Below are 15366 nucleotides of genomic sequence, written 5' to 3'. Positions count from 1 at the left end.
AAAGATTAAAAGATACGATTATTGCACAGCTGCCCAATAGGTGGCGATATGCAATTAGAATGTATGCAAGTATGGTTTACACATGCTGCGTCTCAATTCGCCTACTTATACTACACCCTAACAGTATGTACTTTTTTTGTGAAGCGAAAGAGTACACAAGCTTTGGGACATACTATCACATCATACAATTGCGTCTTTAATGGTTGCTCACTGTCGCGTCCTGTCACAGTAAACTGGCCTGTCAATCATCTTCTCACAGTTAAGATTTCATTTCATTTCATTTCCTACCGTATCGGAGAGAAATGCAGTAGCACGTTGATCTGCAGTCGCGGGTCTTGCATGTGGAGAACTCTCCTCATATTAATGCATAATGATGCATTTAAAAGTTGATGGTCAAACGGATCTTTATAAAAGATCTTTATAAAAGTCCACATTGTTATTGCAGATGAAATATAACACGGCTAACATGAAATATATATATTTTTTTATCAGGTTAAACTTTGATTAGTCACATAAACCTGGATCTACACCTCTCACCGTCGGTCGCGCATTTCCGCCATGTTTTGTAGTTTTTTAACACTTTTTACTCATGACGCAATGCTCATTTCCCGCCACCGTCTGATTAATGCGACACCTGCAAACAACTACTTCTCCGTTTATAAGCAGCCTTTTCGTGTGTTGTCTTTGTCTGATTGTTCTCGCTTACTGTGGTGTTTGTGATATTCCAGTGTGATAGTAATTTCAAAGGTCGAAATTAGACATAGCGGAATCATTGCCATTTAGGAATAAGGTTGCGTGTGTGTTTGAATCTAGATCCTGATCTTTTAATGTTTAAACATGCATACATATGGGCCTATAGCCTATGCATTTTTGTATGTTATATTTGTACCAGGCGGCCCCCGCTGCCCCGATCCATGTTCTGGCACATATTTATGAAATTTGTGATGCGCTACGTCAATACATCCATACGTTCAGCCAATCATATTGGTGTGTGTAGACCTGTTTCGGACGATGGCTCACACGGAAGCGTTCCCATAGCAAGAAAGTCATGACGCAGCGTCTCGGGTTTACATACGTAACCTGAGACATTATGGGAGGTAATTTTACCCAAGCCATTTTGATGATAGACTTTGGCCTGCTGGTTAGTCCAGTTTGACAATAACATCCTCTGTTGATGCGGATCAAGGGAATTATTGGGTAAATTTCCATCATAGTTTTTGTGCATGCCTAATCGAATAAAACAATTATGCTCCTCAACTGAGCGCTTAAGTTTTTTATGCACATTTCTTTAATTTATGCACGTCTTTGTGTTTGCTTTGAGGAAATTTAAAAGTATGATTTCTAGACCTAGAAAAGTCATAGTAAAATTGTATAAACCCATGGGCATTTTTATACACTTTATGAATAAAACATTTTGTAGTTATGCCAAACTCTAAAGTATTTTATCAGTTAGAAATTGTGAGTAAAATTTTATCCTTATCCTTAAGCCTTATCCAGTAAATTACAAACAAGTGGAAAGGTCATGCCATGGGGCCTTCAAATATTGCTGTGGACAACGGGGGGACCTTCAAGGTTGAGAACAAAGGTTGAGAACAAAGGTTGAGAACAACTGGTTTAAGATTAATTTCTATGCTAGAAAAAAGTTTTCACAAAGGCAAACAAATAAAATAAAAAAATACACCTGTATTTCTGATCACATGGGTTTATTTGAGTTAGTTTTATATAGTCATATTGTTTACTGGATAGATGTTTGGCAGTTAACTCAGGTCATATGACCCTAATGCACTCTAATTGTTATTGATTTTATTTTTTTCTAATTGCTTTTCTGTACTGCTACACAAGTAATTATATATGTGCACACCTTAGCACTGACAAAGAGTGATTATGACAGTTACAAACTATTAAAAACAGTTTTTTTTAAGGTTGGTACGTACAGACATTGTGACTCATCATCTGTGGAAACAAGATGATCAGATTCTTCTGAAAAAAAGTAATGCAATGTGCTGAACTCGAAACACTACCTGAATTTGTTGCAGTTTAAACATTTTAGCACCAACCCCAATTAAATACACCTGAACCAGCTAATCATGGTCTTCGGGATTACTTGAAACTTTGTGTGTTTAGGGCAAGTTAGTGCTAAACTCTGCAAGACATTCACCCTTCACTAGCAGGATTGAACGCTCGGCGTTAGATGATGTGATTAACAGTGTGTAACAGAGCTACAACCTCAGGCATTGCTTTTAATAACTCATCAACTTTTGTGCAGCTAAAATAATGCTTAAACTATATTCAAATATTTTTGTAATGTGCATCATGATTCATAATCCAATTCATTCCAAACCAGCCTTACAAATCCCCCATAACTGGCCAAAGACAACAGTGAAAACTTGAGATGTTAAAGTAGATAGGAAGAAACTTTGGGAAAGCCCATCTCATCAGTCTGGCATCCCTAACAAATAAATAACATTTATTATTGCAATTATAGCACTATTTAAATTGTCACTCAAAGTATGTCATGAAGTATTGTATTCTGGAATATTTAGGTAAAATAGGAATCTGCCCAACAGTGATATGAGGGATGTAAGCTGTGGTGAGGGATTAAAAGATCACACTGAGACTAGATGTTGCAAATGTAATGTACAGTGAATGGTAAATGTGCTAAGTGTCCCAAGGTGTTGCTAGTAAAAGATATTGAGTTGAGTTATGCAGTCATAAAAAAGTCACATCCACAACGTGTGAAAAAAGGTTGCTATGTCATTGCTAAGGTGGTTTTAGTGTGTTGCGTATTTGCTAGGATATTCTGAGTGGTTGTATACTGACAAGAAAGCCTATAAAAACAAGTGCAAATTGAATGTCTGATCGTTTAGGAAATAAAAACAAGCAAGCCCTTAACAAGTAAGATATCATAGTTTGTAGGACAGTATATGTGGAAAACTGTGCCAAAGTCTAAAATTTAGTATTAGGAGTCTGTTCTTTTCAAATCCAAAAATTGCAAACGCTTGCCTAATACCCGGTACACATTGTACAATTTTGGTCTGTCCCAGACGAAAGATGACCAGTCGTGGCGATTTCTGTGGTCATGGCTCCTAAACGGTAGTCCTACGTCGTACAGTGAGCCTGCGTTTACTTACAAGTCTTAAAGCACAGATCCGATCTTTTGACCATTTTTTTTTTTCTGGCACGACCAATTCCTTTATTCTGTCCACATGTATTGTGTCCTATTTATTCTCCTTGTGTTTGCAGTCCTATTCCAGTTCATTGTCAACATTCACATTGTTCCTGTCGTGCCTTGTTCTGCACTACCCTGCTGGTTTTCTGGATCCTGAATTTTCCTCTACAGGGTAGTTTTTGTTTCTTTTTGTTTCATTTTATGTTTAAATAAAAAGCCCATCGCCTCATCTCTCAGCCCCAACCCAGACAAACTAGAACATAATAGAAGATATTTTGAACAATACAACGAAAGTCAATGGGGCCCAATTATGTTTGGACTCTTTAATATTCATCCTTTAAGAGTTTAAAGTTTATAAAGAGCTTTAAAAACTAGACCAAAGTGTTGTAAAATAATAACAAATGAAATAAAATAAATACACTTTTTAAGAGATTAAAAGTTATATGTTCCTTTAAGTGTGTATAGGTTTTACAATTGTATATGTAACTAAAACCTTGAACCATTTTCCATAATTTATGAAGCACGTTCACAAACATTACAAGTCTGCCTTTACATGCACAACACTAAGCTGCTGTGTCATACATGACTTTTATTCTACACATACCTACAAAACTATGCCCAAAGCAAACATTAACATACAGCAGTCTCCTTTGACAGCAGTGCCATTCAAGATGAATATGAATCAAACTATCACTCCCTGGGAGAGGGAAAAAATGCACAGTGCAGTGTATGGAAATTGTGAAAAAAATTAATCACTAAGCAAAATTAAATCTTGAGGATGAATCACACAACAGGACAAAGCAATATTGTTTTGATCCACCTTTATGAAGGTACTGTATTTAGAGTTTCTGGAATTTATTAATAACCTTTTATTTTTCAAATAAATTAATTAAAATGTTATGTTAACTATAGTTATACTATACAATATACTATATTACAATATAATACAATTAGTTGTGATTGAGAGTTATTATAATTAGGACAGAAAGAGATTGCTACTACCACAGAGTGCTATATGGGAGAGTAAACCGGAAGCTCGCGTAACACTGAGATTTTAGCGGAAATACGTAGGCAGTCGAGTCTATTGATTTGAAAACTTCTTAATGGTCTTATTGTGTTGCACTAGTTTATTTTAGATGCTTCTCTGATAGGGTCCTTCCACAAAAGGGCTTGTTAACTGACTGATGTTGGCCTAGTAGCAGCATAATTGATCTAAAAAATGGCATTATGGGTGTGCTACTTACTGTTCTTAAGCTTACACAGAATGAAATGTCAATTTCTTCAATGCAAAAAAAAAAAAAAAACAATTGACAAGATTGGCTTTATCAAATATAGTTTGAAGAAACAACTCCAGTAAGGCATCAAACAGAATCCATCGTATACTCGAGCTACTGACAGTTATTGAGGTGTGGTTACTAGTCTTCACAGTTGACTAAGGAAAACAGGCTGTCTTAGCACTGCTGACATTTGTCCATAATAATTGAAGTATAATATGTTAAATATGCATTACATATTTGTGGGTGTAGCCAACACCACCACCACCCTGTCCTCACCCCTAACAGACATTTCAATTACAGCATTTTCTGAAGATAATATTAGTTATCGTTAACACTTAATGTGACATAATCCAGAACATTACACAAGCTCTATTTCCCAGTCTTCTCGCGTGGAATCCAAATGGCATTTCTCTGCTTTTCATCAGACTATTAGGGTGCAAAGAGCTGTGCTTTGTGGATATCTACACATACCCAGAAAATATAATAATTAATTAAACATATGTAAACTTTGACCATTTATTCCCTAATAGACAGAAAAGATGGCATAGTACTGCCAGTGTTGGGCAAACTACTCATAAGACTAAACATGCTGGCAGTCCTTCTCGTGTCCCACTTCTTGATCGATTGCCTCTCCAGTATTTTGGATGAGAATATTTGCACTTGGAGATAGAATCATATTCATCTGAATCCAAAGGAACTATACTACATTTAAAGTCCGCGTGAACCGGAAGTTGCAAACGACTTTTCTCCAGTGCTGTGACGTATTTCCCAGTGAAAAGGAATATTGAACAGAGGGCAGGGTTTTACTCTAGCGCTCCTCCTCTCCATCTCTCGCTCATTACAGACTAACGGTTTGAGGGGAGTGGTTAAGCGTTTCCCAAACCAAGCCGTCAAACATACGTCATCAGGGAAGGTCCTCCAAGGCAGAGGGGAGGGGCATTTTCAGATTTTGATTAAAGATTACAAAGGCAAAAAAATTTTTGGTGTGGATTGACTTGCACGGATGAATTGTTCACCACAAAACTAACAATTTAGGCAAACAAAGTAAATATGGTCAATTTTGAATTCATGTGGACTTTAATGCACTTTCCGAGGAGAAAGGCAGTTTTTATCCGACGCCCCCTCCATGAGAGTTGAAGGGTTGCATTAGTGTGCTTCCCCATGTGTTCACAGGGGAATGGTAGGTACAGACGAGTAGATTGGGCAGTACCCAGCACTGGTGTCTCATTCCCTCTTTTCTGTCCCAGTTTTGGGAAGAACCTCTTTGGTTACAGTCTTAACTGTAGCCTCAGGTTGTTCCTCAACACTGCCATATGCATGTCCTGGCAAAATACCAGCTTAACAAGTTTTCCAAACAAGTCCACTTTAATGATTTGCTTTGTAAACTCTTTCAGAATATTGACCTTAAAGAAGTCGCAATCAAAAGCAGAGCTCTCTTTTTACAACGATAAAAAAAAACTAAGTGGAAGAAGAAAGGGTAAATGATTTTAAATCAAAATCTATTTCACCCCTCCTCACCCAAGCCGAAAACCATCACCCAGTTATGGAAATAATAAGAGAGAAAAGTACTTACCGAATTTCAAGATTTTTGATCAACAATTTGCATTACACAACAATTAGTTTACAGTGGGACGAGCCCCAAATTGTTACGTTGCTCCCCAGTATAGGGTTATTAGGACTGATGTTACAAGTTAGCTCAAAGGGGAAATATTAATAATAACTCATAATTATCAATTATGATTAATTATTGATATTTGGGTCAGTTAATTGGATTAACTTGAGGTAGCTAAATTAAGTTGTGTGCTCCGGTCCTGCTCCTTGGTCCTAGCTAGACCTTGGGTTTCCTTTTTTGATTTTTGTGTCCTGTTCCGTGAGCACCAACCAGGCTGAAGCGCAAGTGACTCCTTTCTATAGCTAAATTAATATTACAATCAATTAATCAGTTCCAACGAACTCTTTTGGTTATTCATTTATTCGAAGAAAAGCGTATCTTTCATGGCCACCGAAAAATTATTATTTCTTTATAGCATGTACAGCGCTTAGAGCATGTAACAAGATCAAGATCGTAACATGGACTTTGTTGCAAGCAGAGAATCAGAACCAAATACATAGTGTGCACAAGTTTTATTAACTAAATCACAAACATAACTAAACTAAACAAACATAGATACATACATACATACAGTACATGCATAGGTAAAATGGTGAGTGATATGGAACCGGAAGCAGGAAATGGAACTATGGAAAATATCTATTTAACTATGAAAAGAACCATCAGCTTATCATTTTCAGAGCACCTCATGCTCCTGTGGGTCCCCACAGACAATCAACCTGAAGAAGCAGCAGTAGAGGCCAGAAGGAGAGAGAGGGTCACTGTGGATTTGTCTCTAATAAAGCCTGAGAAAGGCCCCACCTCTCCGGGTTTGCTTGACCAATGAGAAGGGTGGAATTTCCAAGCGGGAAGATTCCTCTGTGGTTGATTTATGAATCTTTGTTCTAAGCGTGCTCATTTGCAATGGCAGCTGGGTTGGTTTCTGATGACGAAACTAAGAAAGATTCTTGTAATACTAACATATTGCGCAGCTATCGGCATATCATGTACACTATCATTTCGATCTTCAAAGTACCAATTTATAGAGACCAAACATGGTATGGGTGAGGTTACATTGACTGTTGGTTCTATAATAAAATACATAGTATCAAAGAGATAATAGTATCAAAAGATAATAGTATTAAAAGACACAACACAAGACAGTAAATCATTCACAAAATGTTCTGGGATGCAGGTAATTTCATGTTAATCAGTTCATCGATAAATGAATGCAGGAAAGTCTGTTCTATTGTCTGTAGGTCTTGTGGCAGGGGCCCTGTTCACATTGCTTACAGTCATAAAAACAACTTATCTGATCGTGGTCATGGTAACTAAGACCTTCTTGCCCTGTTTGGGGGGATGGGGCCACAGATCCCAGAGTGAGTTTTAAATTCCATTTGTTAAACTATAACAAATACTTGTGTCTGACTTGTCTCAGTCGTTACACTGACGCCCAAGGTTAAATAAGGAGACAAGGAAGTCTTCCAGCCTGCTTAACACAGGAAAAATAAATGAACAGGGAACTTCCCTATCTCAGCAAAACAGGAGAAAACGATATTAAATAAAAGTTGTGGTAAATGCTTTAGATTACAGCCTGGAAAGTAATTAAAGCGATTCTTACAGTGTAACTTTCTGTAATTATAGTGTACCTATAAAGTACTTACATGGATAAGGGAACAACAGGTAAAGTTTGGGGAATAAAGGGGTATATATGTAAAAAATATATATTTATACTGTAAGTATTATAGAACTAATGGGTACTTATTCTACTATTATGATACAACAATCACATTTGGGACCAATTTAGCAAGAATATACACTGTGTACCTTTTTGTAATAATGGTGTACCAATAAATACTGTATAGGCTTTTTAAAAATTACAGGGTACATATGCATTTATACAGTAATCTTTTTAACAAAAGTGCACTGAAAACTAAAACAATTGCAACTTTTGCTTAAATATTGGGGAAAGATATTCTTGTTTCATGTAGTGGTGCTTGTTACCCTCTGTTCCATGTAGTTACAGGGTAAGTACAATAAAAAAATACATACACAATCTAATATCACCGACTTGGAAACCTTAATTTGATAAACAACTTAATTCAAAACATTTCTTTTTTGTTTAAAACTGCTTTTTAAAATCAACAATTCATTTCAAATGCTTAAATCTTGACAGAAAGTAGCACGTTTTGTCTCCCCTTTTTTCTCTTGCTTGGCTTCTTCCTTTTGTTCCTCTTCTTTTTCTTTCTTTCCACTGATGAATCTGAAGAAGAAATCATGTCTCTTGCTAATTCTGTATTATGTATTAAAAGAAAATGCAGCACACCCAGAAATACACCCTCACCATTTACTCATCTTTTACCCTCATGCCATCCAAGATGTATACGACTTTTCTTCTTCAGATTAACTCAAATGAAGGTTTTTAGAAAAATAAAAAATACATCTCTGGGAATACATATAATGCAAGCTCATATGTTCCTAAAAGTTGGAGCATCAAACAGAACATACAGTACTGCAATAACTGCAGTAATCCATTAATAATCGAGTTAAAAAAAAGTTTAATCTCAAATTAATCTCTTATCCCCATAATTATTTATGTGTCGAAATGCTGTGTGATAAGAGGTATGACTGTATACCGTATCTCTTAAATGTCCGTCTAGTTTGAACTTGCCGCTTACTAGCAACTGCTCTCTCCGCTGAAGCTTTGCATAGACATTCTAAAATATTTAAACTCAGATCAATATTTAGTGTCATTATCCCTTACTTTGCTGAAAGCATGGAGGAATAAGAAACACACACAAAAAAAACCCAGCAATACACATAGCAATAACCTTAATGACATCTCTAAATATAATATACAAATAGAAACAATATGTCTTGGGATGTAACACATTACTATTCTGAATTTGCAGCTAGTTTGTAGTTCTGGGCGCTTCAATAAAGGAATAAAAAAATAGGAAAATTCATAAATGTGGGGACTTCCGAAATTACTCTTAGCGTAGAAAAAAACTGAACAGGATAGAAAACAGGATAGGAGAAGAAATTCCTCCCAAGTTTCAACGGCACAATGTAACCTAAATGCATAATAAATGTATTTTAAGGACAATACACGCCACAAAATAGGCATCTTCTCACGATGATGTTTTTTTTTCTGATAATCATCGGTTTGTAGAATTGAAAATAATCTTGACTGTTTTTCTACCCCCTCTTCCTACCACAATGACCATTTGGAGTTCCCAAAGACACAGATAGTGATCAAGGCCTGTAGGCCAAGATGTTTGTACTTTGGGGGTCTATGAATTGTCACACCTTTAGTGCAGTGGGGGAAGTGTAATTATCTGATTGGTCAGTTTGAATGTCTCACATTTGGGTTTTAGTCACATGGTCAGGGAAAGGATAAAAGAAGATTGGAACTGCTGCTCTGTCTTTTTTGATGCTCTGGCTCTCTTCTTCTCTGGGTCCCTTTCTTGGGGCTCTCTCTCTCTTTACCTCATCCTTCCTCTTACTCTCTCTCTCGCTCTCTCTCTCGTAACATTTTTCATATATGCTGGGTACAATTAATAATATAAGTTATCATCATCTCATACATCTATTTTGTAACTATTTTAAGTGTAACCATAACCATATTTTGTCATTAAAACTTTTCAATTACAACTAATGTGCTTGTTTTGATTTGGTATTGACTTTGAAATGCTACAAATTGCAATACAATACTGTCACTCTCTATAGCAACGCTCTCCCACATATTAAGCTATTGTAACTGCGCTTATTTCCGTCGTTGGTATAAGTGGCAGTGGGTGGAATAGACAAGAAATGTACCGTTTTCTACCATCTTGCTGACAACGTTTCTTTAGTCATTCGGGAATGTCTTGCAGCTTGAACCACTGCAGGAAATCCACCCTTACAGGTTGCATGTTTATTGTTTGACTTGAGCCTCTAGCAAAACTGTAGGGTGTATGATTTAGTATCATGTTAAATATAGCCCGGCAAAAAAAAACAAATGGCATTAGTCATGAAATTACAATGAATTGAATTCAATCATCACAGTCGTCTAGATCCCTTCATTTAATTTAATTCTTGCATTTGTATTAATGATACAGAAACAGACAAAGATGCTTTTAATATGTGTGATGTATATATTAAAAGACTCATTGCTCCTGCCTGTCATTGGCGGATCCCTGACAATACCATTAAAATGAGAGTTTGTTCAACAATTACTCTGGTAGCTTTTCATTTTCCTTTACATAAAAATTGAATTTGTCTTTGTCTTAATGTGTCATGTTTTACATGTTAAAGTTGTCATTTTATACATTATAGTGTATATAGTTTTGAATTATTGCATTCATATGGTGCCAGAGACATCGTTAAATGAACCTGTTCTGAACCAGTTGTTTGATATTTCAGTTACGCACTTAACAATTATGCTTACACACATAATTATCCCTGTGAGTCAAATGGCACCTGCACATTCCGTACTTCTGTGTTTTCCACATTTCAAAATAACATTAAAATCATCAAAACTTTAAAATAACACAAATCGAAAAGATGCATTAAACAAAAATGTTCATCTTAAATGTGAGCTTTTTTTGTCTAAATTCCAGCTCTGCACAATTATGACTTGACCTTTTTATCCTATATCTACAAACAGGGCCGTCGCTAGCGAGTTACAATCATGTTAATGGAAATGACATGGTTTAAAATATATGGTAATCATGCACTTCCAAACTAATACATAGTCACGGCCTGATTTTGCAGAGTTAGACGCATTCCTGGGTCAACATATTTTCAAGTGTATAATGTGCTTCTGGAGCAAGAATTGGCAGTACACAGGCGGGTCATATAGCATAAAGGAATGTATTTTAACACACCTGTTGCATTGTGTTAGCTGTTACACTTGGGATAAAATATGTCTTATTTTTTAACTCCACCTTTAGAAAATGTCTGCACTGCCCTTCTCACGGCATCAGTGCAAGGGAAAATTTAACAAAAGAGAGAACTATAGCCTGCAAAAATATGCATTCTTGAAACATAATGTACATCCTATATGTTGAGAGATCCTGGGTGAGGCAGATTCGTGTTTTTTTTTTCTTCCATATGGGACAGACATGTTTGCCAGCATTTGACTTTACACAGATATCTTATGAGATTATCATAAAAACGTGTATTATATGACTCTGATAGATTTGTAAAATGCATTTGTCACATACTGCAGCCTGAACTTGTCAAATAGCTCTCGGCAATGATGATGGGAAATGTATGCGGGTTCACCCTTATTAGATTAGATTGAAACACTTCATTTTATACCAGTTTATGACCAACTTTATGTGGCAGAATGTGAATGAGATTTTCAATTAAAAAGTATCCAGTAAAAAAGGCTTCACACTTTACTCTTTATTACTTTTGTTTTTTAATAAGAGGCTTTAAGTCACAGCTTTTTTTTGCTTCTCTTTGTTTTTTTTTGTTTTTTTGTTTTTTTTTTGCTTATTCAGTCATACGTGGTCACTATGCAGTTGTTCATAAGCATACAGCACATATATGAGTGGTGCAATGTTCAGAAGAAATAATATATTCTATTTATTTGGTTTAATCCTCTTTTAAATTAAACAATTCTTATTTCTTATTTTTGTGTCATTTTTATGTTGATTTTAAAATAGATACATTACATGTGCTTGTCTTACTTGTCTTACTTAATGTATCAAGTGTAAATGATAAATCCCATGTGACATGATGGCTACTGTATACAGGCCACCAGGGCACCATACAGACTTTATTAAAGAATTTGCTGATTTTCTATCAGAGTTAGTACTGGCTGCAGATGAAGTCATAACTGTTGATGATTATATATATATAGTCAGGACTCTGGTTTGATCATCAGCCTTTCTGTTGTGTTTGTTTTGTGTCTTGGTTGTCAGTTTCTCACACTCTGCCATCACAGCTGCACCTCATTCTAATCAGTGCTCACGCTCTCCTTACACACACATCTGTCTTGGTTACTGTCCTAAAAAACAACAGTCTTGTTCTAGTTGTGACTAGCTTACATGCCTTGTCTGTTTATTTAGTCTTGCTTTTTCCCTCTGATTTGCATATTCCCTGTGCTCAATCCTGTTTCGGCTTGCACACCCGGTTTTGATCTTCTGCTCTTGTTTTGGAATATTCCCTTGGCTCTTCCCCTGGGGGCTGTGGATCTGCCTCTTGGATTTCGCCTCTGTCCCGCCCTTTGCCTGGTGGCTCGGCTGACATTTATATTTGTGTTTTGTTTTTTTTCTTTGCTTTTTGGACAATAAATTGAGTGATATGCTAATCTGCTCTTGGGTCCATTTTTATCCCAGCACCCGTAACAATATGTAGTGTTAGACTGGAAAAACTGGTTGAGGAATGACCACTCCTCGAGTAGACAAAGGACCTTGCTGGAAATTAAAATTTGAACTCCCCCTTTTGCACTATCGAGACGAAAGTCTCACCTCTGAGTCATCCTAATCTACATTTCATTCCCTCATCCCTCACCCTCTCTCTCTCATGCTAAGATCACCTGAATTCACCCAAGAATATATATAGTTTAATGTGAATGATTATCACAGAGTATTAAACATGTTTGGTATTATTTGAAATGTCTCAGTGCGACTGGTACAAATGTCTCATTTCCAAATAAGTAAAACAAAAGGTAATAAGGTTTTTTAAAGTTTAGAGATAACTGGCACACAAAGGAAGGGTGTCTCTAGACAAATGGTCTCATACCCCCAAAAGGTGGCAACTCTGAATGTAAATTCTCATTGTTAGCAGATGTTTCCAAGTGAAAAAGGTTCTGTCTATATAATGAAATGTAGCAAAGGGCTCCACGCGATTCTGTACCCCAGATCAGCCTGTGATGCGGAGAGTCGCCGTGACTCTCAGCATCATGTATTTCCTAATGTTGGTTTTGCATCTCTTCTCTTTATTCCAGAGCATTTGATGTTTTGTATCGATTATCTTTGAATTGATTATGAAATTGGCATGATACATTTACCTGACATAATAAATTGTTACATTTGATTATTCTAACTGACATTGACATTATTTTCATTAAAGAGTTAAAAAGAATAGTCAAACATTCGCTCACATTTAATGATGCACTGATATCATTAAAACCTCAAAGTCAGATGAAATAACGAGAAAATACATTTGAGAAAATGTATTGCATTTAATCAAAAATACTTTGGCACGAGAAAAGACAGTAACACTTAGAGACCTTCCCCGCTAGTCGGATGCCGGACTTCGGGCCGATCGAGTGCGAGTTTAGAGGTGGTGACCTTCGACGTGATCTCGCAATACAGGCGAGCAACGTCCTTTCCAGCAAAGTATTGGGATTTTAAAATCAACAAGAGGTTTGAACATCTTCTCTTTCTTCTGCCATTGTGGTAAGTCAATTTATTGATAGCGGCAGCGCAGATGAGGAATGAAAACCCTTGTTATAGATTTTAAAGATCTAGAAACCTAATAACATCTTCCAAATTATATTCTGATACTCGATGAAGATCTGTAAATTAGAGCCTAAAAGTTTTAAAATCAGCATGTTTTCTTCATTGTTGTATTGGCTTTGTTGCAACAAAAGAAACTGATTCGTATGTTACCGCAATTTTTGCGTCAGATTAGTGACGACTAATATTCGGCACGGATTCAAGTGTACTTGGTTTGCAAAGACGAGTTATTTACGTTTAGAAGAGCAAAATGCTGCTTGACCAACCTAAATCTGGGTGCGTCTGTTTTAATTTAGTGTTACTTCAGATAAGTGGACACCACGGGCTTGGCCAATCCAAAGCTATTATAAGAGAAGTAAAGTTGGTCGACTAACGTCTTTAATGGTGGCCAAAACCACTACTGAAGTAAAACGATTAAATTAAATTCAGGTAGATGCAATTCCATAGGGGCTATTAAAGTATCTTTGAAAAATCTCAGTTATATAGCCAATGACCTCCGTTTAGTGGCCGAAACTGATGGGATTGTGACCGTGAGACCCACGTTTAAACAGAATGGCGAGAGGACCTCTGAGCGACATAGTTTCCTAATCTAAAAATGGGGAAAATATAAAGTAAAGAGTAAATAGAATAATCAAACGTTAAAATGGCCACTTTGCCCTCATACAGTCTTTGAAAAGACTAAATGAAACAAAAAGGCATTTGAAATCTAACACAAAAAAAAAAAAAAAAAAAAGAGAGAAAAAGAGAGAAACAGCGAATGTGCATCTCATCAGCCCTGAGCCAAAAAAAACCTTTTCATATTCAAATGTATTGACATAAGAACAAGCAGATATTTGACCATGCGTTTAGCATGTGCTTGCGGTTCATTGGGTGTTAACAACAACAGAGTCCCTCATTGGCTTTCAGCCTGACCTTTGTTGTACATACGCTGGCCAGTACAGCTGCGACTACAGGGCAAAATCTAAAATAAATCGTCTTTTGAAAAAACAAACACTTTGACAAATAAGTTGTTCCAGAGACTCTTCAGAGACCAGAAACAATATAATTTAGTTTATATTCTTAAATATACTATAATTGTATTATAATCGCCAAGCAGGACATTAATTGGAGAAGTGGGACACTTTTAATCCTTAAAATGCGATTTCATTGGTGTGCTACCCAAGTGCCAAAAGGGGAGGGGGTGTGCTTTTATTTTTTGTCTTTAAAAAACACGGCTAGAAGTGTGGCACAGGTAATAGCAAACCAATTCATCCTTGACTGGGGTGCACCAACTAAAATTGAATCTGATCAGAGAAGTAAATTTACAAGGAGGGTGTGAAATAATAAACATCAGACAGAAGTACCACAGCCTTTTGCAGGTCATAAGAGATCTGCATACAACTAAATGTGTGAACAACACCATAAAACAGCCAATGCTAAGTAGGCAACACCGAAACAGGTGAAATAATTTCCGCCCACAGATCTGGCTGTAACGAGAGCAACCTGAAGTAAAGCCATGAGCATCGACACATTGGAACTCAAGACACTACAAGTGATGAAAACTCTCATTAATCTCTAATGCTCATATGACACAGAAGACTGTGAAGGCTGAACTGCAAGAGCAGCTTTAGGTGTCACACACTGCACTGAAACAACAGCAATAATTCAGACCTGGTCAATGAAACTCAGTTTCATGTGACAACTGGAATTAAAATTGCAATGGACATGATAATGGAACAAGTAAAATAATTCCACGTCTGAATTTGAAGTTGTTGAAAATATCAGAATTAACTGTGGTTCTCTCTGCATTTGTTTCTGTCTCAGGTTTACTAATGTAATTCCTCGGAGGACGAAATTGGAGTATGAATATGTAGACAGTAACACGTAGAGAACTTC

This window comes from Rutilus rutilus, assembly GCF_951802725.1.
Source record: "Rutilus rutilus genome assembly, chromosome: 13".
NCBI lineage: Eukaryota > Metazoa > Chordata > Actinopteri > Cypriniformes > Leuciscidae > Rutilus > Rutilus rutilus.
This window is presented reverse-complemented; position numbering follows the sequence as displayed.